Here is a 25,717-nt window from a genome sequence, read left to right on the forward strand (position 1 = left end):
CATACTCTCTTTTTGTAGCTCTTACTATCTGTTTTGTGACCCTTTGTTGATCTTTGTATCTTTCCCATTTGCCAGGATCTGTGCCATTTTTTGCCTTTTTGTATGCCCTTTCCATATGTTTTATACTGTCCCTTACCTCTTTAGTTGTCCATGGCTGTTTTTTTTAGCAAGTAGAGTTCTTGCCCCTCAGGGGTATAAACCAATTCTGTATCAAATTAAATGTCTTTTATTCCGCATTTCATCTTTAACTCCTTAATGCTAAACATACAGTGAAATTTGTGCTTGTAGAAAATTGAAACACTAGAATGAAAGGGAGGAGGTGAAGTATTTAACCCAGATCAGATATCCTCATAAATATAGATGTGTGTTTACTATGGACTGTGTGTCATCACTTCAGAATGCGATCCCCTACTCTGTGTGGAAATGGTGCAGAGCGATTAGCCTGGTAAAGTGCCATTTCATTGTTTTCTGTCTTAGTTTTGCGCTGTCATGTCCCACTTCAGGGACTTTTGCTGAGTGTCATAAAAAGAGTATCTAAATACGAGTATCTTTTTTAAAAAAAAACAGCATCTTAGAATAGGTTGTGTTGTGATATTATCAATATGAATAAAAAACGGCATAACACCAGGGATCCTCTGTATTTTATGCATTAAAATATGGTGCCACTGCTGGAAGTCAAAAATAATAGTTTCACAGTTATGAATGCAAGCCCTTTCCTTTTCAGATTTTGTGGGGGTGGGGGGGGTTAAACTAAGGATCACCATTTTGTTAGTGCCATTTTGTAGTAGAGTAACGAATGCACATTCCAGAGAGTTACATCAAATTACATGAAGTCTACAGCACAGAAACAGGCCATTCAGCCCAACTGTCTATGTCGGTGTTTATGCTCCAATACGAGCTTCCTCCCACCCTATTTCATCTAACCCTATCAGCATATCCTTCAATTCCTTTATCTCTCATGTGTTTATCTAGCTTCACTTTAAATGCATCTATACTATTTGCCTCAACTACTTGTGGTAGCGAGTTCCACATTCTTACCACTCTTTTGGTAAAGAAGTTTCTCCTAAATTCCCTATTGGATTTATTAGAGACTATCTTATATTTATGGCCCCTAGTTCTGATCTCCCCCACAAGTGGAAACATCTTCTCTAGGTCTTACATTTTCTGTTTTTCTTTAAAATGAGGAAGTTAGGAGCAAGAAAAGGAAGTCACCCAAACGGTAATCAGGTTGTGGAATAAGATACAGAGAAGGACATAGAAGCAGGCAGTATAAATGGGGTCAAGAGATAATTAGACGTGTTTCTGGAGAGAGGAGAGGGATATGGGGAGAAGGTGGATAGATGGGATTGAGGGTTATGGGGAGAAGGTGGGGGTGAGGGATATGGGGAGAAGGTGGGGGTGAGGGATATGGGGATCTATATAAAAATGAAGGACCCAAGCAACTATCTCTGCCTCAACAATGGTTTAAAGAGATTTTTCTAATCTCCCACTTTATTCTTTTTGTGATTATCTTACATTTGTGCCCTTTTGTTTCCGTTTCACAGCCAGTGGAAGCAATTTATCGCTGAATACTGAAGCTCAGGTTGGTACAGAAACATGAAATATCCCCAGTTATTTCTAGTTTAATTCTCCTGAATTATAAGGCAGGCATCTTTCAGACCAGATTTACATCTCTCAGAAACATCCTAAAGTTCTTCACCTGCAACAAATTGCTATGAAGTGCACTGACTGTCATTATGTCGGCAAACGCGGCAGCCATCTTAAGCACAGCAAAATCCCAGAAGCAGTAATGAAATGTAACGATCCAGTTTAATCTTTTTCCAGTGGTTTTTGCTGAGGGAGGAATGTCAGACAGGACACCGGGAGAGAGAGAGTTCCCTGCTCTTCAAATAAGAGCCACAAAATCTTTTACATCCACCAATCGTCACCATCTCTTGCAAAGCAGCACTGCCCCTTTAAGAGGTTGTATTGTCACTCTGTAAAGTCAGGTTGGTGCAGTTGTTAGCAATCTCAGCTTTCTGATTCAGGTGTGGGTTCAAGGCTAAGAAAATGCTGCTGTCCTTCAGATGAGAGGGTAAACCTAGCCTGCCCATTCAAACAGGCGTTTAAGATCACAAGTTACTATTTGAAGAGGAGCTGGGAAGTTTCCCAATTTTTCTCCCTCGAGCAACACAACCAAAAATAGATTAGCTGGTCATCACATTTGTTTGCTGGATCTTGTGATGTAAAAAGGTCTGCCACATTTGCCTATTTAACAGTATAGATTTGACTGCTTTATTCAGAAGCTGGCAAATATATAAAATGGACTATCTGTGGAGACAGAGGGGTAGAAATTGATTTGCGTTGCTAGGCCGGCATAAAGTAGGTACTGGGAACGATCCCTGCGCCGGAACAGGTAGGCTCAAAGTCTGATCGAAATGGGGCCTTTAGACCTCATTAATAAGTCCGGTGAGCTGCAGACGCCTACCCCACGTCCCCCGGCAGCTCGTCGGCGACACGGAGATGAATGTTGAGCCACTGCAATACCAGCAATGGCCCTCAGGTGGGTCCGGGAACGGGGTGGGGGAGCAGCAGCAGCCCACAGCATTGCTGTGGAGATTGCAGGAGAAGTACTGCAGCACTTCCTGGCTCCGCGTCAAGGTAAGTTTAAAAAAAATTTCAAAACAAAAACATACCTGGTCTTCAGCGGCCTCCAGTTGTCCCTTTGAAAAGCGTGGGCTGGGTTCCCATAGGACTGCAAAATGTAGTTAGAACTTGCGCAGGCCAAGCTCTGCCTAGATTTGACCAATTTCAGAGAGATGTCCTAAAATAATCGTCACGCCACTTATTAGCGTATTCAAGGGGCCTAACACTTGTTTTAGGCTGATTCCAGGTACACCTCTAGAACACCTGAACCAATAAGGTGTCAGATGTGCTTCGAAAGCTATTGGGGTGTGGAAGATTAATCCCTAAATTGGAACTTTATGCCCCCACTTTCCACTGGAAAACTAGTGCAACAAGGTCCTATTTCACCCCCAGATAGTATTGTGAAATCTGATAGAGAATTTGATAGATATTTGAGGGAGTGGGTCATCAAGAGGTACAAGCTTTTGGGACTGGCCAGGTGGACTGCAGAGTATTTTCTGATCCTCTACTTTCTTATGTTTCTATGTAACAGTGCATTTCAAAGAAATTTATTGCATGTTAAGTGCTTTGGAACATTTTGAGAGAAGAGACAAGGTGCTGTATATATGCAAGTCCTTATTTAATATTTTAGTGAGACCACAATAATGGAACCCATACAGTCCCTCCCAAACATCAGAAGGGCACAAAGGGAGAGTGACCAGGTTGATTCTCAAGCTCATCTCCAAGAATTACGCTTATATACAAATTAAAAGAATTCAGGCTATCTTTATTGATGCAATGAGGATTTAGAAGGGGACGTACGATGCAAGTATTTAAATTGACATTGTATCTATTTTTGTTGAATAGGTAAAGTATAAGAATTCAAGATTATTAATATTTCTTCCAAGTTTTGTGGTAACCCTTCTTGTACTCCCCGTATAAGACATCTCCTCTCTCTCTGCTGACTACAAGTATCTTAACCCACTCTGAAAGGCTAAAAGGATGACCAATGTGAGAAGAGCAAAAGTTCACTCTGCTACGGGAGGGTTAGGGTTCTGAGACTGGGATTAAGGCAAGCGTTTACCCTGTTTCAGCTCTGCTCCATGTGATATGAGAGTACTTGATACTGCTGATGGGTGGAAAAAGACAATCTATCCTGAAGAGTGCAAGTATATTCAAGGCTGAGATTGATAGATTTTTGGACTGTAGGGGAATCAAGGGATATAGGGAGTGGGCGGGAAAGTGGAGTTGAGGTCAAAGATCACCCATGATCTTATTGAATGGCAGAGCTGGCTCGAGGGGCCTTGTCCTGCTCCTATTTCTTATGTTGTTATGTTTTTATTCAAATATGTCCTTTTGTGAAGGAAATTCTTGATTAATGTTCCTCTTTTGGCTTTTGTAACAAATTTTGCCTAATGGAATCATTTTATAAGAAATAAGTACAAAGAATATCCATTGCCTAAAATAGGTAAGCCACTGTATCCTGTTACAGTTCAAACATCAATACTGTCTTAGTAATAGTAATATCTTGTTCTAACTAGTTGTAATTAAAGTGGTGGACAGATATTTAAAGCTACAGTTGAGGTAAGTATAATGGAACATGAAATGCTTGATTAAATTTAAGAATTGGTAGCCTGCTTTTCCTGTAATGCATATTAACATAGAAGCCCATGTCATAACTCCCTTGCTTGAGTTGTCTTAATGTCTCCTATCCCTTTCCATGTTACACAAGCTGCATCCATGGAATTCTGTGCCTGACATTCACCTGCAGTCTATTTTTAATTTGCCCCCTTTGGCCTACATCTAGATCTAAAGAAGCAAAGATTCACCACAGACTCTACTGCACCGTTGCATATGGTACATTGTTGGCCTTCATTTGCTTAGTTATGATGTGTGACGTCTTAATTTCTTGCCTGCAGAAAAATGTACCTAAAATCTCTCTCGTAGAATGTGTGCCAATTCTCTTTCAAAGCAGATTTGAACAATCTCAGTTTGGGGGGAAAATTATTATATTTGTATTATGAAAGAAACTATTAGTAAAAATCTCAAACAAAATAAGAAAATCCATGAGAAATGGTGGTGCAGTGGGTTGGCACACTGGGCTTTCATATCTAGGACATGGATTTATATCTAACCTAGACTTATGGGATGGAAGTCTTTTCTGTTTGTTGACTATAAGTTTGAGCAATCTCAGCCTAGGTTCTCATCCTACTGGGATGTAAGTTTACCTCACAAGTCTGCCCTTTGCAATCGCTCTGTGATGCCTCGAACCCTGGCACCTGGGAAGCAACATACCATTTAGGACTCTGCATCACGTCTACAAAGAAACTATCAATCCCTCTGACTACAGAATCCACCATAATCACCACTCACCTGTTCTTACTGCCTATACTGTTATCCCATGGGTAACCACTCCTTCCCCAGTGCTTTGTAGTCAATCATGGTTACCCTCCTCTGTGTCACCCTTTTTGTCCACATCACTGGTACCTAATCAGATATATCCGTTAGACAAATCCAGTCTCACAGATGGTCCCCTTTCTACCATTGCCTGTCGCTTCCTCCCCTGTTTTCCAGTGATCACCTAGTCTCTCTTACAAGCTTCACTATGCCTAGCAAACGGGGGACCACCCTCTGAAACATCTACTCCAGAAAACTTTCTCCCTCCCAAATGTTGCGGAGTGTGTCCAGTTGACTCTCAAGCTGTGCGACTTTCTGCTTGAGGAGTGAAACCTTTGTCTTCATACAGACGTATTCACCCTGTATGGTATGTGAGTGCAGGGAGGTCCACATCATGCACACATGACACCTCACTCCAAACTCAATGATCCTGCCATACCTATTTATATATTTAACCCAGCAGATATTTAACCCAAATCTTTTTAAGTTGTTTATTGAATTATTTCTATTTACTCTCATTTATTATGATTATTTAATATGTCTTGAAAGCCTCTTTGTCTTATTATGTAGTAAAAACTGTAAATTAGAGATCGGATGAACAATTTCTTCCAAAAACGTACTTGGGTCTTTCTTGCCACCGCTGCTCCTGGCTAGTGCGTTGTTTTTTTGGGGGGTGGATAGGGATTGAGTGGGAAAAACAATCCAGTAATGGATTGTTGGGGCTTGGCTACATCTTTATCAAAATTCCAGTACGATGTTTAACACTTAGACATTTACGCGTCTCAGAATTATTTTTTGACAATTTCACTCCGTGACCCTGCCACTAATTAAAAATAATCGCACATAAATCTGTGCTCCTGGTGGGTTGATGACTGTAAAATAAACTGTTATTATTTCACACAGTGAATCACTAATTATTGTGTGGCTCCTCATTAGCTAGCAATAATATACAAAGCCTAAGTTTATTCACCGTTAACTAAATAAAGCCATTCAGTGGAGTCCAACAACATCTTAGATTTGCAGCTTGGCCCAAGGAAGAATGACATTTTTTAGAATGTACAATTGGTCATTGGTATTTTAAAGACTCGAGTGCTGCAAAACATCAAAGATGGGAATGTTGATAAATGCTGGTGGAAAATAAATGTTTTATTTGGAAAAACTTCCTAAAGAAGTTTATTTTCAGATTTTTCTCCCTTAACTAAAGCCCCTGGAAATATATTTCATTTTCAAATAGAAGGCAACAGTCATTTTAAATTGTATTGCACTTCTATCAGATGAAGGGCACTGTGAAAAAATAACGGCTCATTTTACAGTCATCATCCTGCCGGTACCACAGATTTTTTTGTGATTATTTTTAAAAGCATTGCATAAGAAAAATTCAGTGCAATAAAAAGCAGTAAATCTTTTAATCCATTCTTCAAACACATTTGAAGAACTGTCATCCAACATCATTCAACAAAGTTGAGACCAGCATTATCAGAAAAAAGAACCTGTCGTTGTAATTGAATGTCTCATTGCAATCATATTTTCTGCATTTGAGGGAGTGCATTAATTACCCTGTGAAAGGTTAACTTTGAGTAAATGCTTGAAAACTTTGGATTTATTCACAAAAACGAGAATGGGCCACATAGGAGTTACAAGGGAGTATTTTAAATTTCCTGATTCTAATGATAGGTCTGAGGTAGAATTGTTGCTTTGTACCTCAATGTCATATTTAAGAAAATAATATTCAAGTTTGCTTGCATTAAACACTTTGATCTTGAAATGATGCCATATGAAATTCTTTCCTTATTTTAACTAAAGAATAAACAGGATAACACATCTGTTAAAATAGTGGAGGGAAGACTTTCATACCAATGTGTTAAGTGATCAAACGCTAGTACCCTAAGGGGTAATTTCAATGTCAGAGAGTGTGGGGGACGTGGTATGATATAGTGAAAGGCTAATGGAAGCGATGGTGACAAAGGACCTAAAAGTGTTTAACATCATGTAAATGTAGCTTCAGTAATTACTTATTTGGTATTGTATTAACAGGAGATGTTACTATGTGTCCTGGCCAATATTTATCCCTCAACCAACATCACAAAAACAGGTTATCTGGTCATTATCATGTTGCTGTTTGTGGGACCTTGCTGTGCACAAATTAGCTGCCGCATTTCCTAATTACAACAGTGACTATACTTCAAAAGTACTTCATTGGCTGTAAAGCGTTTTGGGACGTCCTGAGGTCATGAAAGGCGCTATATAAATCCAAGTTCTTTCCTTCTTTAAATATATTTCATTCACATCAATGAGAGGGATGTATTGGAGTCTTCTGATTTTTCACTATCTATAGGATGGTTTTTGGCTTTCATTTCTAACCTTCTCCCAGTAGAACACCCAAGTGCCAGTGAGGTGAAGTTAATCCATGATCCAACCTTCCATGGTGCAGCAGATTGGTACATCGCATTAACATGCACATGAGGTGGATCGATATACCAGTAATACCACAAGTAATGATGGTACTACATGAATACCAGAAAAGAAGCAGGGGCCGTTTGAAAAATGCAGTGTTCAGAAGCTTCACAGAATATTGTGTTTTGTTAGGTTTTTTTTATACTTTAACGCATTGGTGTTAATTGACTTTGGTGCAGTCCTTTTCATCACAGACATTTCAAGCTGGGTTTCCTCAAAACCAATCCCAAGCCTTTCAGACAAATTAATTAAGGATGCAGCAAACCATTCTAGTCTTGAGCCCAATAATATTACAGCACTCATCCAGACTGTACTATCAGATTACATTTAAGAGCTCTTATTATTGACAAGTAAGCCTGTGCCAGCTTTAAAGGATCTCAAAAATTCATAAAATTCAAGGTTTCCTTTGGGTATTTTTCACAGACTTTACTTTAGAATTTCAGAATAAAACAGGAATGAGAATTTAAATTTGGGGGGGTGGGGGTTGCTGATTTCATCTTTTCCACCTCTTGGAAACTGATCACCTTGAAATTTATATTTTAATTGCTAGGTTACCTTGCAACCACTAGGTGTCACTAGAGTACTTGGTAAGATTGGTACTTTCAGCCATCTTAACATTACTGCTCACAATCATCTCTGTGATCACCTCAATCTATTAAAAGGCCAGCTCCACCCTGACCCCAGTTATGAATAAACTGTAAGGTCATGCAGCACTATAGGGAGTTCTTATTTTTATTTGATTAAACAGTTATTGATATTAGAAACAGCTGAATTCTCACCAAGACATTTGATAGCAGATCAGCACCATTTTGATGCCACAATTGTACCCAGGAAGTTCCCTCATTTTATTTCCTTTGTTAAAAGAACAACCAAAATCTCAAGGTTTATTTTTAAGTTTTCAATATTCCTTTTATTCGGATGTACTATTGTGAAATGTATTATTAAAGGAAACTATTTTTACAGGTAGTTTCTATTGACCACGAAAAGTGATGCAAAGGGCTCTCCTGGTTACAACTCAAATCCAGATAAACATTTAATGTAAAGACTTTTTCACTTTATCTAAGCATTATTTGAAACTCTTCTATCCACAAGAGTCCAGAGTCACTTCTGAGACCCACAACTCTCCTGTTGTATGGCTCCCTCCAGTAAAAGTTTAATTAGAAATATAAGAAATTTAGTTGTACATCTTGTTTGATGTCACATTCTATGGACCCTGAAGAATCTATCGTGTACATCAGGCTGTATTGTTAGGGAAGAGATAGCAGAGGTACAATGACATATATATAAAATTCATTAGAAAAGGGAATAGTGCCAGACGACTGGCAAACAGCTAATGTGATTCCTATATTTAAAAAGGCAGATAGAACAAATCCAGGGAACTGTAGACAAGTTAGCTGAACATCAGTGGTAGGAAAGATAATGGAATCTTTACTCAAAAATGTAATTGAAAAACTCCTAAAAACCAAAAGTATAATAAAGAATAGTCAGCACAGGTTTCAAAAGGGAAGGTCTTGCTTGACCAACCTTATTAAATTCTTTGAAGAAGTAACAGAAAGAGTAGACAAGGGTAATGTAGAGGATGTAACATATTTGAATTTTCAAAAGGTCTTCGACAAACTACTGCATAGCAGATTCATGACTAAGGTCGGAGTATGTGAAGTCAGAGGACAGGTAGCAGAATGGATAGCAAGCTGGCTACAAAATAGAAAACAGAGAGTAGGGGTTAAGGGTAGCTACTCAGACTGGCAAAAGGTGGGAAGTGGTGTTCCACAGGGATTGGTGCTGGGACCACTGTTGTTCACAATTTACATCAACGATTTGGACTTGGGAATCAGAAGTACAATTTCAAAATTTGCGGACGACCCCAAATTGAGCGTGTAGTTAACACAAAGGAAGAATGCGTCAAAATACAAGGAGACATTAATAAACTTGCAGAATGGATGTATAATTGGCAAATGAATTTCAATAAAGATAAGTGTAAGGTGGTGCATTTTGCTTGGATAATAAGAATCTAAATGGGATAGAGGAACAAAGGGATCTAGGGGTACATATTCACAAATCATTATAAGTAGCCATGCAGGTTAATAAGGCCATAAAAAAAGCAAACCAAATACAGGGGTTCATTTCTAGAGGGATAGAATCGAAAAGCAGAGCAGTTGCTTTAAGCTTATATGGAATCTTGGTTAGACCATACTTGGAGTATTGTGCACAGTTCTGGTCTTCCTATTATAAAAAGAATATAGAGGCATTGGAGAAGATGCAGAAAAAATTCACAAGGATAATACCAGAACTGAGAGGATATACTTATCCAGAAAGGCTGGGGCTGAGGGGTAACCGGATATGGTCTTTAAGATAATGAAAGGGTTTGGTAGGGTAGATGTAGATAAAATGTTTCCACTTATGGGGGAGCACAAAACTAGACATAAATGTAGTATAGTCACTAATAGATCCAATAGGGAATTCAGAAGAAACTTCTTTACCCAGAGTGGTAAGAATGTGGAACGTGCTACCATAAAGAATAGTTGAGGCAAATAACATAGATGGATTTAAGGGAAAACTACATAAGCACATGAAGGAGAAAGGAATAGAAGGATATGCTGATAGGGTTGGGTGAAGAGGGGTGGGAGGAGGCTCGTGTGGAGCATAAACGCCTGCATAGGCCAGTTGGGCCGAATGGCCTGTTTCTGTGCTGTTAACTCAATGTAGTCTGAAATATCATATTTAGGGACTATGGTGTGTGTCATATTTCATTTTGCATTATTTGTTTTTATTTCATATTCCCATTTATGTAAAACTTGAAAGAAACTCCACCCCACCCTAGCCCCATCTTCTCTCCTACCACCAATGTATTACCGAATCCTGTTTTGGTTATGGATGAAGCCATACTGTTTCTGTTGATCTGTTTGCCAAATATAAATTTCTGGCACATTTTTATAGTGGGCATGCTGGAAGTCCAGAGGGCTATCATGATGAGAAGTGGGCTTAGTCACTTCCTCCCTGAAATAAGAGTTATTTGTTAATCCTTTTCATTCTTTTAATAATAAAAAATGGCAAGCTTGTTCTAGATTCTTATTTGGAAACTGAAAGGCTGAAAGGAACCATTCTACGACACCTTGTATAAGCATTGCAAAAGGGAAGTTGGGAGTTGACGGAGTTATCTCTTGAGAGTGTTTAATAGATGTTGGCCTAAATTACATGTGTTTCCTAATGTCAATACTGCTAATCTGAAAAGCATTTATTAAAATTACAAGAAGAGTGAGGTTTGGCAAAGTTAAATAGATTCAACTGCATGTGCTCTGAAATCAAGGATGACAGTCTGCCAGAAATAATATAACTTTGAGGAGGTAGAAGGGAGGTTTTCAGCAAAATGAAAGATTGTCATGTTGTGCCCAGAAAAAAATATTGAGACAAGCATTATGTATGGAATTCATTTAAATGATTGCACCCCTATCAATGGATTTTCAGTGAGATAGGACTGATTTCACAAACCTTATTTTTTAAAACACATGTACGGAGTCCTAAGTTGGCATGTTTGGGTGTGCAGACATCTGGATGGTGAAATTAATCTTGGGCACTAGTTTAAAATGGGACATAGTGAATCGGCAGCCTGTTTTACACCTTCAACAGAAAGAAAAATCAGCCAACGTGTAAAAGGGGCGGCTGATTCGCTGTCACCAGTTTTGCACTACCGCCCAAGATGAATTTCACCTCCGTGGTTTCCATAAATTGCATTGAATGGCATAGAATTTACAGCACAGAAACAGGCTATTCAGCCCAACTGGTCTATGCTGGTATTTATGCTCCACACGAGCCTCTTCCCACCCTACTTCATCTAACCCTATCAGCAGATCCTTCAATTCTTTGAAGCAAGTACACACAGGCCTTTAAATAACATCCTCCATGTGAAAATCATGTTGGATGGTATCAGTACTAAGCCAATTTCAAAACTGGCTGCAGCAGTGCATAACGCAAGAATTTTGGTATAAGTAGCAGAATTTTCCCCATTTTGCTTGGTACCTGTGGGATTGATGCAGGGTAGAGATATATCCGTTTAGTGGTCAGTCTTACAATCCCTTCACTGGCATGTCCGAGGAATGGATACCGCAGGGAGCAAAATTCAAGTGATGAGAAATATGGGGATGGATTTTTCAACTTGCTACCCTGGCATAAATCTGGCATTGTGGATGTTGGACAGTTTCTATAATGGGCGGCCGATCTGCAACAGCAGGTTTACGCCCAGGTAGCAAGTTGAAAATCTACCCCATATTTTTTGTCCATGCTGTTTAATTAAGGTACCAGTGTTTTCTGATTCCTAAATTCATTTACATCACAAACAAACTAGTTCTCCCCTGGTTTCAGGCACATTGCGATATTCTCGCAAATGTCTGGACTGGTCAGAGTTCAAGCAGATCCCATGAAGAAAAGTGAGCTTTAAAAACAAAACACAGGCATCTGAGAGAAGTAATTGGGCTATTTGTTATATTCATAAACCCGAAAGGGTAATATGTCAGAGTTTATGCCATGATCTGTGGCCAGTGTTAAGCAAACCAATGGGAAAATCTTTAGTATTTAGTCACAACAAATAGGTTAAGTAATTTCAGAATTGGCTTAAATTATCTGCTTCTGTGGAAATGCTGTAGATTTGATGAAAAACATACACAAAGGGCCAATTTCCTGTTCCATTTGTGTTGTGAGAAAAAATGTATTTGCATTATATTTTGCAATGTAGATAATTGCTGTATTCTGCACTCCTCCCTCGATTTGTAATGGTGCATCTCTTTTTATAATAAATTATGTAGGAGAGTGAGAGATAGTATTTAAGTCAAGGCCAGGCAGCATCAAACAGAGCTTATTTTTTTCAAAAGGTAGAGCATCTGCCACAAGCGTTGTGGAAGAATTTTGGCAGTGCATGTCTAAAGAAATTACCAATTTTTTCCTTGTGAACTAAACCAAAAACCTAATTATATTTGACCCAATGGGACATTTACCCTAAAATTACATTACTTTTTCTCTCCCTGGTTTTGCTTTTCTTATTCCCATCAGGAAGGCAACAGCCTCATCACTTGTGCTGCAGAGTCCAAGGCTATTTATTTCATAATGTTTTTCTGGAATTTTAGACCTCAACACAAAAGTAGATTGGAAATTAATGCAAAAGGAACAGTGGCTCAAACCAACAGCCAAATTACAATTATGTTCAAACTTTCCCTTCCTCATAATAGAATGGAGGGGTGGAGTGGGGGTAGTGGTGTCACTTAAAGGTTTACCTAAATGCAAAGTGTAGTAAAAACAACTAATGGAAAGCTATGAATTTATATTGCGAGCATACTGAGTATGTGAGCAGGGGAGTGGAACTAATTGAAAGAGCTGGCACATGCACGATGGGCCGAATGGCCTCCTTCGGTGCTGTATCATTCGATGAATGAGAATCCGAGTCACCATGAATGATACTTCACATCAGTAAAAATCCTAATGATGCCGCTGTGCTAATAAACAACTTTCTTCCTGCTGACGGGCTATTCTCATTGTTCTTTCACTAGTGACAAATATCCGTCCACGCAGACACACAAATGTTTGTGCAAGCACCATTGCCACTAGCACGAGAAGCCGCCCAGTCGTGCTGCTTTCACTAGGTAAACCTGGAACTCTCAATCCTGCACTCTACCGGAGGATCACTGGAACGTCTGACAACTGGCAATTCCAGTGCAGGTGAGATTATCATTTTAGAGACGCATTCTGATGGAGGGACACATTTAGTGACACCATGTGCGATATGATTTACTTTGGGGAATTGTCCAAGAGGATCAAGTGGAAATACATAACAAAGCCAGTGCTTGTTTTGAAAACAAATTACAATCTGTTATACCAGCCTTTTAATGTAATCGATGGAATACAGCACCTGCTTCAGCCCTGTTAAATTCTATTGTCAGTACTGTACCTTGGCGATAAGAACAAAGAAAGAGCTTTTATCCATCAATACCAACTGCTGTTCTATCTTGCTTTATAATAGTTACAATGTTGTAGCTGTATTACAGTTCTATAATCAATGCAATCTCTTTTACAGGATAGCTGCTTTAAAAGTAGTGCTAGCTCTTCTGTAGTCTTGAAAAGATTTTTTTATTTTATACAAAAAGTTCTTAACAATAGGAGAAAGGTAACAATGCTGCTAACAGGAGCTAGCTTCTGTTGGTGGTGACATCAGTGGCAGTAGAATTGATAGTCAAGCTCCTGTTAGCATCAAAAGCTTTTAGGCTGCCCCGATAACTTACTGGGTAAACACACTGTGGTATTCAACCGTAGAAAGAACTTACATTTACATAGCACCTTTCATGACCTCAGGATGCCCCAAAGTGCTTCACAGCTACTGAAGTACTTTTGAAATGTAGTCACTGTTGTAATGTTGGGGAACCATAAAGAGCAGAAAATTTCCAGATCTGATTCTTGATCTGTGCTGACTTGCTGATCTTAGCTGGGATGCCCTACAATTACCTCCAGTCACTCTGGGCTAGGCAGGAAAATTCACTATAATTTCTGTTCCTGGCCACTGTATAATGACCCCGGCTAGAACCTGCACATCACCCGAGGACAGGGTTGGGTAACAATCAGGCCCTGAAAATCCCAGGGGTCCCGCTGAACTCCCATGGTAGCTGTAGGTTGTGCTAGGCCTCCAGGAGTTTCCAGCTAGCCTTATAAGGGCAGAACCTACACCTGTATCCTACAGAGCAAATCATGCCAAGGGGTTGAGCCACGGATGAGCACTCCCTACACTGTAAGTTCCCATTTCACCCTCTCAGTTGGGACCTGGCATTGAACTGGAGGCTGCTCCACCAGTGAGCTGATGCTTACATTCCCTCTAGACGGGCGGTAGTGGGCCACACAAAGTGGAGTCCAGGATAGGGAAATGGCCTAGGATCCTGAAGAATGGCCAGAATTATATATTTTTAAAAATTGAGATCAGCCCCCTTACATAGGGGCTTATGGAAGACTGCATGGGGTCTGAGGGAGGGGCATCCAACCCCCATAGGCAGCCGGGCACCAGAGTTTTCAACTGAATGGGATGGCAGGTGCCAGGGATGCATCCACAGTGGCAAGTGTGCCTGTCGACCCTATGCAAATCTGTATGCCCTCTTACTGACTCCACAATCTCTGGCGGGGCCGAGCGCTTGAGGGCACCAGTGGACATCAACCCTGCATAATCGCCAGGATTGCATCCTGCAGATTTGTGGGACCTCATTGTCTAACCTCATGCATCAAGACTGTCCACTTTGTAAGAGTACCTGAGGGTTCTGGCACCAGTGGTACCAAACGGCAGCATAACCTACAGCCTTCAAGAGAAAAGGAAATTGCAGGCATAAAATTAACAACTGCATGAAATGTGACAACATATCACTGTACTTATTTACATTGAAAGTGACATTTTCACGAGTGGTGACACCTTTGTCTCTTTACTTCATTTGTCTTTTCATCTCCCCCTTTGCAAATATTCTGTAACTGGCAGTCTATAACCCTTTGTCACTTTAACAATAATTCCTGCTGAGAAACCGTTGAGAATTATCTTAGAAGCAAAGTTGACTTGGCATGATTCAGCCAGATCGAAAGATCAAGATGCCAAGAAGCAGCAAAACAGCTGGCATGATTGTACGAGGAAACACCAGATGGGGGAAGAAGTATGATATCCTTGCCAGCTATAATAAAAACAGTTACTTCAGTGGCAGAGAGAGAAGGGTCAGCAGAGTGAAAGCTCAACCTGAAGTGTCTTGGATGACCTGCAGCCTGCCTTAAACCAAGTGCATAACACAGTATGCAAGATGGGTACTATCACTAATCTGTTGACTGCATGAGGTGATAATTAGCAATCTCCTTCACAGAACTCAGGGATGCTGACAACTAAGCTCTTTGGATGTCTAATGGACAGCCTTGCTAGGTTATTGAGATGGCTCAGTGCAGCACTGTGACTGATGTGCCACACCACCTACAGGCCATCCCTATGAGAATCCTGTTCTCAAAAACATCTATACATCGTAGAGGCAGAAGGAGCATTTTAGCATAGGTAAATGGACCTCAAAGGGAGGAATGAATTATTATATATAACGGAGAATAGAAGGCAGATGGACATATCCAGGATGGGGAAGGAAAATGTCCACAAATCTGGGAAGGACATTGACTATGTTGACATGTCTGAATGAAGAGAAGACATCACCATGTACCTTGGAAGGTGAGAGACTGTCAACATATTTGGATTGGAGACTGAGCATATCAACGTGTCTGTAATGGATAGGAGGAATGTTCATGGGTTTGGAGGGAGAGTGAGGAAGTCACCGAGTCGAGGAATAAAGCAAAGTGTATTAGAAGAAGAAAAGTTATGAAAGGACCTTTCCTGAAATGTATGTGCTTTTGCCCAGGAAGAGTCATAGACTTGAGAAAGTTGTGGAATATTTGTCCAAGTCACACTGAAGCAAACATTGATTTGGTATATAACTTGCTCCTGTCATCTCATACACATGAAGATGTTACTTATAACCACATTTTATAATATATCATGTATTCATCGTTTACAGATGTCTGTGTCACCATAAAATAAAGCATTACCTGTCTAACTGTAGCAATCCTGTATAAAAATGAGCAACTAACAGCTAAAATTGTAAGAACTACTGTGTCCCTTAACTATAACCCTGTGTTCAAATACATTGCTAAATGAAGTCATTCCTTTCTTTTCTTGGAACAAATATGTGAGGAAAGTGGCTGATTACTTAAAGATAGTGCTGCTTGACATGTCATTCAATAGTTATTATGCCATGGTCCTGGAAACCACTTAAATCCTTGCGCTGAGCTTGAGGAAAGGAAAATTATTTCCTGAAGTCAAACCATATTTTGCCTAAAAAAAAAGCTGAAGCTCATTCACGCTCCTCCATGCCCAGAATGTGCATCGATAAACTTGGGGAAATTGGTAAAATTAATGCGACACAAAACTCATTATCGATGGACGGAAGGTTCTTGTAAGCTAAGGGTTAAATTGGAATTTGATAAATGGTGTCAATCTGAGTTGAAAATGCTGGGAATATACAGCAGATCTGTCAGCATCTGTAAAGAGAAAAGACAAGTTAACCTTTCAGATGTGGACCAGGTGTCAAGAGTTCTGACAAAGAGTTCATACCTGAAATGTTAACTTGTCTTTTCTCTTTATATATTCTCATGGACCTGCTGTGTATTTCCAGACTGAAATCTGATACTTGGGTTTGTGTGGGGTGGTTTGTAAATCTCTCTTCCTTATAAGGTATGCTCTTTTAGTACTTTAATTGTAACCTGCTTTACACTCCTCTCACCTCACTAACTAATAAAAGTGTGTCAGTCAAAGTGACCCTGTCTATGATGCTTCACCAGTGCAGAAACAAAACAAAGAAATCCTTACTGCCCTCATTTATTTGACCCTATCATATGTTTTCTGACCAGGTACCTTTATGCTTCATCCACTTTTATACACCTGAATGCAGGAGAACAGCCCATTAAATAGCACCGGAGTCAAAGCAGTTCCCGGGGAGAGAGGCCCATTCATAGCTGCCATCTTGATTTCAGGTCTATTAGCCTTCTTTGGTAATTGAGGTGTCATTCAGCAGAGATGATAATCACAGACCAATATCGTTTCACAATGAAACAACATGTAATATTAGACAGGATGAAGTAGCTGACCTCAGACTGGCCTTAGAGAAGGCAAATATTCCTTTATAAAATCTTATACCTAAAACGTACACCACATTTTCCATACACTTGTCTCATTGCAATCTGTTTCCTAAGTAAATTAGAACAAAGATATAGCCAGCAATCATTTGCAGCATTTACTACTTGTGTGATTCTCTCACAGATGTTTCCTTCAGTAATTCTTTTTCCCTTGAGGTTCTTACTGCTGTGTTTCTCCCTGCTAATCTTCCCCTTTCACCTGGTAAGGCAGTGCTGTCAGGACCATGGTATTTCCAGTCACCTTTATTGTTGCTCGGTAGTTAGTTGGCTGATAGGCTTTGCATTTCAGTGGGGTTTTGTCACGTTATGATCAAAGGCTGTGCTGCCAAGCAACCCAATCAAGGACTGACAAAACTTGCCTAAAGGGGGCTGACAAATTTAAGTTTCAGTTAAGATGGAAATTGAATTCCCAGCACCTAGACATATGAGTCTAAACGCGACTGCCAGAGTTACCAAGGTCACAAGAAGGACTGTATTCTTCTCCCACTGAGTTTATCATACATTTTTTAAAGTAGAGATCTTTTTTAAGGTGTACTTTGTCTGCAGTGCAAATGGAACCACAGATCAATCCATCCCATTGTTTTTAAGAACAAAATGTTCACCCTATTTCCTTCCCTTCTCTCCCCCTCCCACAGATCTACACATTTTTGTTGCTGCTTACAAATTGGACTCATCGCAATCAGCACAAAGGAATTTAACATCCTACTGAAGTTCTGTTAGCAGATTTATAAAAAATTTGTAAAACAATGGGCCAGATCCTGCTGGAGTGGGGCATCTCACGGCGTACACCATTAGTTAGACTTTTTCTTGCACCCTTCAGCTGGAAATTTTTTTTGCGCTGTAACTTGTTGCAACTGCGAGCTGATAATGGCACAACGAGGTCAACGGAACATCTGGGATCTTACTGAACAACTGGGCCAACAGTGTATCTCCTTAACCAATGAGATTTAAGGATTGAGAAAGAAACAGAGAAACGAAGGAGAAGGAAATAGGATGAATTAGAGTCAAATCAGGTACAGAAAGAAAAATGAAGAGAGAGATAGATTGGATTAAAAGAGAGCAAAAAAGAGACAAAAAGGAAAAGTAAGAAAATATTTAAAAATTTAAAATTTGACATTTTTTAAATCTCTAACAACAATTTACTACATGCACAAATGAGATTGAACAGTTTAAATTGTTCCCTTTTTGAGCTATAAAGGTTGATTGGCATTGCATTAACAATTATCACATGGTTAAAAAGGTACTTACGCTGTTCAGTTCCAGCCCTAACTTTCTGCAGCGAGTTTAATGGGCAATTAATGTGCAAATCCAGCAAGTTCTTAACAATAACGGGGAGGCTAAGGGCGAGATGTCGTTTTTGCGAAACAAACAGCGGAGCGGCGTAAATCGACCAGCAAGTTCTGGAGATTCACAACTCCGGGTGTATCTCTTAATCCCCTCAATTTGCCGGCCGATTTGCGCATTAATAACTATATGCATCGATAACACGCCGTTATTTTTCCAGCAAGATTCAGCCCAGTGTTTTGCCTGTTTTTGTTTACAAACTGAAGAACGTTAGGCTCTTATCTATTTTATAAAAGATCCAAGTACTAGGTACGAAAAAAACCTCTCAAGTTCCATAACGTAAAAAATTCCATGGTTTCCGGTGGTGAATATTTATATGGCCAGTGCTTATTAAAAGCTTAGCAATCAAGCATTCATGAATTTCATTAATAAATTTCCCAAATTAGCAGATACTTCAAAGTGTCTAATGAGATCCAATTTACAATGCAAACACCACATCTTGATAATCATATTGCAAGTTACATAGCCATTAACCGTTGCAACTGACATGACTTACATAAATTAAAGCCGTGAGTGAGAGCTGCAGGTGCTGGGGGAGTCATATCCCATCATTCATTAGCACCTTCAGTGGAATAAGAGACAAAATTGAGAGGGGAGAAAAAAAATCAAGAGAAAGGATGCTGACGACTATGTTCTGATTAAACATGTAAATAATGAGCAGTTCAGCTTTTTAATTAGTGTTTTATATTGGTGCGCTGACTGTGGAAATGACTTATAGCTTCAGCTGCTCTCTTTAATTTAGCCCCTGTGCTAAGGTCTTTGTCTCAAATGCCAAGATCCGTGCACTAGGCCACATACACTTACCTACTTTTTAATAAGCTTTTCCTCCCTTGAGAAAATATTTCAAAAGCTACACTAAGTAGATTGTAGTCATAGTGTAATGAGGACACTGTCAGATGATGAGGCCATTAGATGCAGGCCACAGCACATGAACTGCATATTTGGAAGTGAAATTTTTATGAAGACGGTGTCTCTTTTCAACATCTGCACCCTTTACGAGAAAACCATTAACGAAATCTAAGCACTGGTCCCTGTAATATATAGTTAGAAGCCTTGCAATGAGAGTACTTTGGGTGAAATTTTTTGCATTGTTCACATTAAGCAGTTTAGAATGCATTGATAATAAACTGGTAATAGCAAGTAAGGTATTAGAAAATAGCAGAACCCCCTATGAGTAGTTGAGTCATACAGACCAAGAAGACTCTAAATAACTGGGATAGTATTCGGAAGGCTCCCAAACTTTCTCGCTCACTTGGTAACATGCGTGCCTCTGAGTCAGGAATATGTGAGTTCAAGCCTCAGTATATACTTCAGCATATAATCTAGGGGAAACTTCAGTACAGTACTGAGGCAGTGCTGCATTGTTAGAGGTGCTGTCTTCTGGGTAAGACACTAAACAAAGGCACTGCCTGCTCAGATGGATGTAAAAGTTCTCATGGTATTATTTGGAGAAGTGCAAGGAGTTCTTACTTTGCCCTCGCCAACATTCCTCCCTCAAGCAAAACCACTAAAAACAGATGATCTCATTATTCATTCTTATCCAGTTTATGGAACTGCTGCTGTCCACAAAATTGGCTGCCACTGTTGCCTATATAACAACGCCTCAAAAGTAATTCATTGTTCGTGAAGCATTTGAGATGCCCTGAGGATGTGTTAAGGTACTATATTCTTTCCTTCCTCCTTCTCCATCACAATAAACTGGCAATGGCTGCTACGCCTTTGCACTCAGTCAGAAAACTCCTATACTTCTTACTGCTGAGTCACAACCAATGCAAAGAAGCAGCTAAAGGGTTTTAATGGATTGGAATGGTTGGAACAGGGATGATTAATCCATTGTAAGTTCTCTCAACATCCCACTGAGCCCAACCTGTCTGTGCCTGACATCTACACTTGTATATCCAGTAGCAATCATCAGTAGGAATCTGAGCTATTTTGTTTTATTTGTCATCCTACTGTAAGGGATACTGTGGCCAATTGTAGCACCCCTAATGTCACCAAAGCACAGATTAGAGATCAAATATTGGGCCTTCCTAGTGTAATGTCACTAAGTATAGATCAAAAGTTGAAGTCGAGACCCTCCACATATAGTGTACAGTAATTCCAACACTGCCATTATGCACATCTACAGGATTAGGAACTGTATAAGAGGCTGGTTGGAGTCTGTGACTACTTGAGCCCTTTGGAAACTGAAAGTCTCTCTCAGTTTTCAAAACCTGCATGTTTTTTGTTGAACGACTGCTGGAATAAAGATGCAACACTACAGGTGATTGACATTCAAAGTTCTCCCAATCAGTACTACTGTCCATTTGGAATATTAAAAAAAATCCTTCATTTAAAAAGTGAGGAGGAAACACATTCATCAAAATATCAAACCTCAATTAATTGTCACCTCAACTGCCTACATTTTATTTGTGATTGTTTATAAGGTTACAAAAGAAAGACAAACAAATGTAAAATGTACCTGATCAGTATGAAGAGTCTTTCCAACCGGAGCATTGACATTGCAGGGGGATTTAACTTTAGGCTCATAACCTCAGAACTAGATGTCTGAACAAGATGTTCATCACCATGAAATTACCTTCAGCTTTGCTTTTAAAGTTTGTGTGTCACATATAATTGAGGGCGTAAATTACACTTCTGCTACAATTATGATCTTTGTAAACCTATCTATTACCTCTGGCCAGGACTGATGCATGTGTATCACAATTAAATGGTTGAGAGACGTGGGTGGAAACCAAACTCATGGGAGGCAGCAATGAGAGATTTGTGGTGTATGAATCGGCCAATTTGGATTTCAGCATAATTATTTTTTTTAAATTATAATATTGTCTTAGTGCATCAAAATATTATTGTGATTTATATTTTTAGAATATTTTTGATGACATTCAGTATTCAAGAAATACAGGGAAATCCTTTTCTAACATCAGAAAACATAAGAGATTTTGAAGATTACAAGAGACCATCAGCTCTCGAAGGGTGAAAGGAGTCATGGGGGTAAAATTTGTCCTGGGTGATGGGGAAAAATGGGGATAACGAATCAGCAGCAATGGAAAAGAAAATTGGATGGAGTGTAAAACTTTTTTTTAATTCATTCATGGGATGTGGGCATCACTGGCAAGGCCGGCATTTATTGCCCATCCCTAATTGCCCTTGAGAAGGTGGTGGTGAGCCGCCTTCTTGAACCGCTGCAGTCCGTGTGGTGAAGGTTCTCCCACAGTGCTGTTAGGTAGGGAGTTCCAGGATTTTGACCCAGCGACGATGAAGGAACGGCGATATATTTCCAAGTCGGGATGGTGTGTGACTTGGAGGGGAACGTGCAGGTGGTGTTGTTCCCATGTGCCTGCTGCCCATGTCCTTCTTGGCGGTAGAGGTCGCGGGTTTGGGAGGTGCTGTCGAAGAAGCCTTGGCGAGTTGCTGCAGTGCATCCTGTGGATGGTACACACTACAGCCACGGTGCGCCGGTGGTGAAGGGAGTGAATGTTTAGGGTGGTGGATGGGGTGCCAATCAAGCAGGCTGCTTTGTGCTGGATGGTGTCGAGCTTCTTGAGTGTTGTTGGAGCTGCACTCATCCAGGCAAGTGGAGAGTATTCCATCACTCTCCATACTTGTGCCTTGTAGATGGTGGAAAGGCTTTGGGGAGTCAGGAGGTGAGTCACTCGCCGCAGAATATCAGCCTCTGACCTGCTCTTGTAGCCACAGTATTTATATGGCTGGTCCAGTTCAGTTTCTGGTCAATGGTGACCCCCAGGATGTTGATGGTGGGGGATTCGGCGATGATAATGCCGTTGAATGTCAAGGGGAGGTGGTTAGACTCTCTCTTGTTGGAGATGGTCATTTCCTGGCATTTGTCTGGCGCGAATATTACTTGCCACCTATCAGCCCAAGCCCGGATGTTGTCCAGGTCTTGCTGCACGCAGGCACGGACTGCTTTATTATCTGAGGGGTTGCGAATGGAACTGAACACTGTGCAATCATCAGCGAACATCCCCATTTCTGACCTTATGATGGAGGGAAGGTCATTGATGAAGCAGCCGATGATGGTTGGGCCTAGGACACTGCCCTGAGGAACTCCTGCAGCAATGTCCTGGGGCTGAGATGATTGGCCTCCAACAACCACTACCATCTTCCTTTGTGCTAGGTATGACTCCAGCCACTGGAGAGTTTTCCCCCTGATTCCCATTGACTTCAATTTTACTAGGGCTCCTTGGTGCCACACTCGGTCAAATGCTTGATGTCAAGGGCATTCACTCTCACCTCACCTCTGGAATTCAGCTCTTTTGTCCATGTTTGGACCAAGGCTGTAATGATGTCTGGAGGCGAGTGGTCCTGGTGAACCCAAACTGAGCATCAGTGAGCAGGTTATTGGTGATTAAGTGCCGCTTTATAGCACTGTCGACGACACCTTCCATCACTTTGCTGATGATTGAGAGTAGACTGAGGACGATAATTGACTGGATTGGATTTGATCTGCTTTTTGTGGACTGGACATACCTGGGCAATTTTCCACATTGTTGGGTAGATGCCAGTGTTGTAGCTGTACTGGAATAGCTTGGCTAGAGGCGTGGCTAGTCTTCAGCACTACAGCCGGGATGTTGTCGGGGCCCATAGCCTTTGCTGGATCCAATGCACTCAGCGTTTCTTGATATCACGGGGAGTGAATCGAATTGGCTGAAGACTGGCTTCTGTGATTGTGGGGATATTGGGTGGAGGCCGAGATGGATCATCCACTCGGCACTTCTGGCTGAAAATGGTTGCAAACGCTTCAGCCTTGTCTTTTGCACTCACATGTTGGACTCTGCCATCAATGAGGATGGGGATGTTCACGGAGCCTCCTCCTCCCGTTAGTTGTTTAATTGTCCACCATCATTCACAACTGGATGTGGCAGGACTGCAGAGCTTTGATGTGATCCGTTGGTTGTGGAATCGCTTAGCTCTGTCTATAGCATGTTGCTTCCACTGCTTAGCATGCATGTAGTCCTGTATTGTAGCTTCACCAGGTTGGCACCTCATTTTTAGGTATGCCTGGTGCTGCTCCTGGCATGCTCTTCTACACTCCTCATTGAACCAGGGTTGATCCCCTGGCTTGTTGGTAATGGTAGAGTGAGGAATATGCCAGGCCATGAGGTTACAGATTGTGCTGGAATACAATTCTGCTGCTGCTGATAGCCCACAGTGCCTCATGGATGCCCAGTTTTGAGCTGCTAAATCTGTTCTGAATCTATCCCATTTAGCACGGTGATAGTGCCACACAACACGTTGGATGGTGTCCTCAGTGCGAAGACAGGACTTCATCTCCTCAGGGACAGTATGGTGGTCACTCCTACCAATACTGTAATGGATAGATGCATCTGCGACAGGTAGATTGGTGAGGACGAGGTCAAGTCGGTTTCTCCCCGGTGTTGGTTCGCTTACCACCTGTTGCAGGCCCAATCTGGCAGCTATGTCCTTCAGGACTCAGCCAGCTTAGTCAGTAGTGGTGCTACCGAGCCACTCTTGGTGATGGTTATTGAAGTCCCCCACCCAGAATACATTCTGTGCCCTTGCTACCCTCAGTGCTTCCTCCAAGTGGTGCTCAACATGGAGGAGGACTGATTCATCAGCTGAGGGAGGGTGGTAGGTGATAATCAGCAGGAGGTTTCCTTGCCCATGTTTGACCTGATGCCATGAGAGTTAATGTTGAGGACTCCCAGGGCCTCTCCATCCTGACTGTATACCACTGTACCGCCACCTCTGATGGGTCTGTCCTGCTGGTGGGACAGGACATATCCAGAGATGGTGATGGAAGCGTCTGGGATGTTGGCTGAAAGGTATGATTCTGTGAGTATGGCTATGTCAGGCTATTACTTGACTAGTCTGTGGAACAGCTCTCCCAATTTTGGCACAAGTCCCCAGATGTTAGTGACGAGGACTTTCCAGGGTCGCCTGGGCTTGGTTTGCCTTTGTCGTGTCCGATGCCTAATGGTCCGATGCCGGGTGGTTTTATTCTTATTGTGACTTTTTTTAGCGAGATTGTACAACTGAGTGGCTTGCTAGGTCATTTCAGACGGCGATTAAGAATTAACCACGTTCCTGTGAGTCTGGAGTCATGTATAGGCCAGGCCGGGTGAGAACGGCAAGTTTCCTTCCCTAAAGGGCATTAGTAAACCAGATGGGTTTTTACGACAATCTGGTAGTTTCATGGCCACCATTACTGATACTAGTTTTTTTTTATTCCAGATTATTAGTCTCGGCCTCTTGATTACTAGTCCAGTAACATAACCACTATGCTACCGTACCCAATTAAAAAACTGGTTGCTGATTTGCTGGCACCCATTTTGTGGTACCTGCCAGGACAAATTCACCCCCCATAGCCTTCAACCAAACCTTCTCTCCATTTCCTAATCTTGCAGATGTCGATAGTGACAGTGTTGGAATTACAGTGAATTATAGTACTCTATACTACATGTGGAAATATAATGTCATTGGTTTATGAGAATAATTATCCTCCCCCCCACCCTTCTTAAAAAATGTTAATTTTACTTTCATCATAAAAATAGACACGACAGGCCTGACTTATTCTAATCAGGCATAATAAAAGTCAATGTGTTGAGTATCTTTGTCCCACATGGGGCAGGAGGGTTGCATAAATGTGCAAGTAACCATAAAATTCATCATGGCAGGTTGGATTTTAACAAATATTTATCTTCCTGGGTCTTTCTTAATCTCATATTGAAATCTGTGAGTTGTCCCAGATAGTATTTCAGTAATTATTGATCTGTAAGCTTATTTTTACTTGTATCTTATCATTTGCTTTTATTTGGGCTTTAAAAACTCTGTCCTGTTGAATTTAATTTAAGGAGTCAAGCAATTAACACAAAGATAACTGGAATGGCTATTGCAGCTTTACAGGGATCCTATCACCAAGAATTCCAGGTTTTCAAGACAGAATCCCTTACACTTAAATGGGATGATTCAGGAGAATCTCGGCTATATCTTGAATCTCCAAAATGAGTTGTTCAGGGCTTTGGTATTTGCACAACGACAACTTCCATTTATACCTAGTAAAACACCCCAAGGCGCTTCAAAGGAGTGTTAGCAGACAAAATTTGACATACAGCCACATAAGGAGATATTAGAACAGGAGACCAAAAGCTTGGTCAAAGAGGTAGACTTTATGGAGCGTCTTAAAGGAAGAGAGAGAGAGGTA

The 25,717-nt window shown here is 40.8% G+C and overlaps 1 long non-coding RNA gene across 1 annotated transcript in view; it reads left to right on the forward strand.

Moving 5' to 3' along the window:
- Positions 1-407: 407 nt before the first annotated feature.
- The window catches only part of LOC137323561 (uncharacterized), a 180,732-nt gene continuing 155,422 nt past the window's right edge, over positions 408-25,717 (forward strand). Inside the window, exons 1-3 of the long non-coding RNA XR_010963384.1 lie at positions 408-445; positions 1,545-1,582; positions 12,993-13,161. This is a non-coding gene — a long non-coding RNA (uncharacterized lncRNA). The remainder of the gene's footprint in view (positions 446-1,544; positions 1,583-12,992; positions 13,162-25,717) is intronic.

Source organism: Heptranchias perlo, chromosome 7, assembly GCF_035084215.1.
Source record: "Heptranchias perlo isolate sHepPer1 chromosome 7, sHepPer1.hap1, whole genome shotgun sequence".
In the NCBI taxonomy this organism is placed as follows: domain Eukaryota; kingdom Metazoa; phylum Chordata; class Chondrichthyes; order Hexanchiformes; family Hexanchidae; genus Heptranchias; species Heptranchias perlo.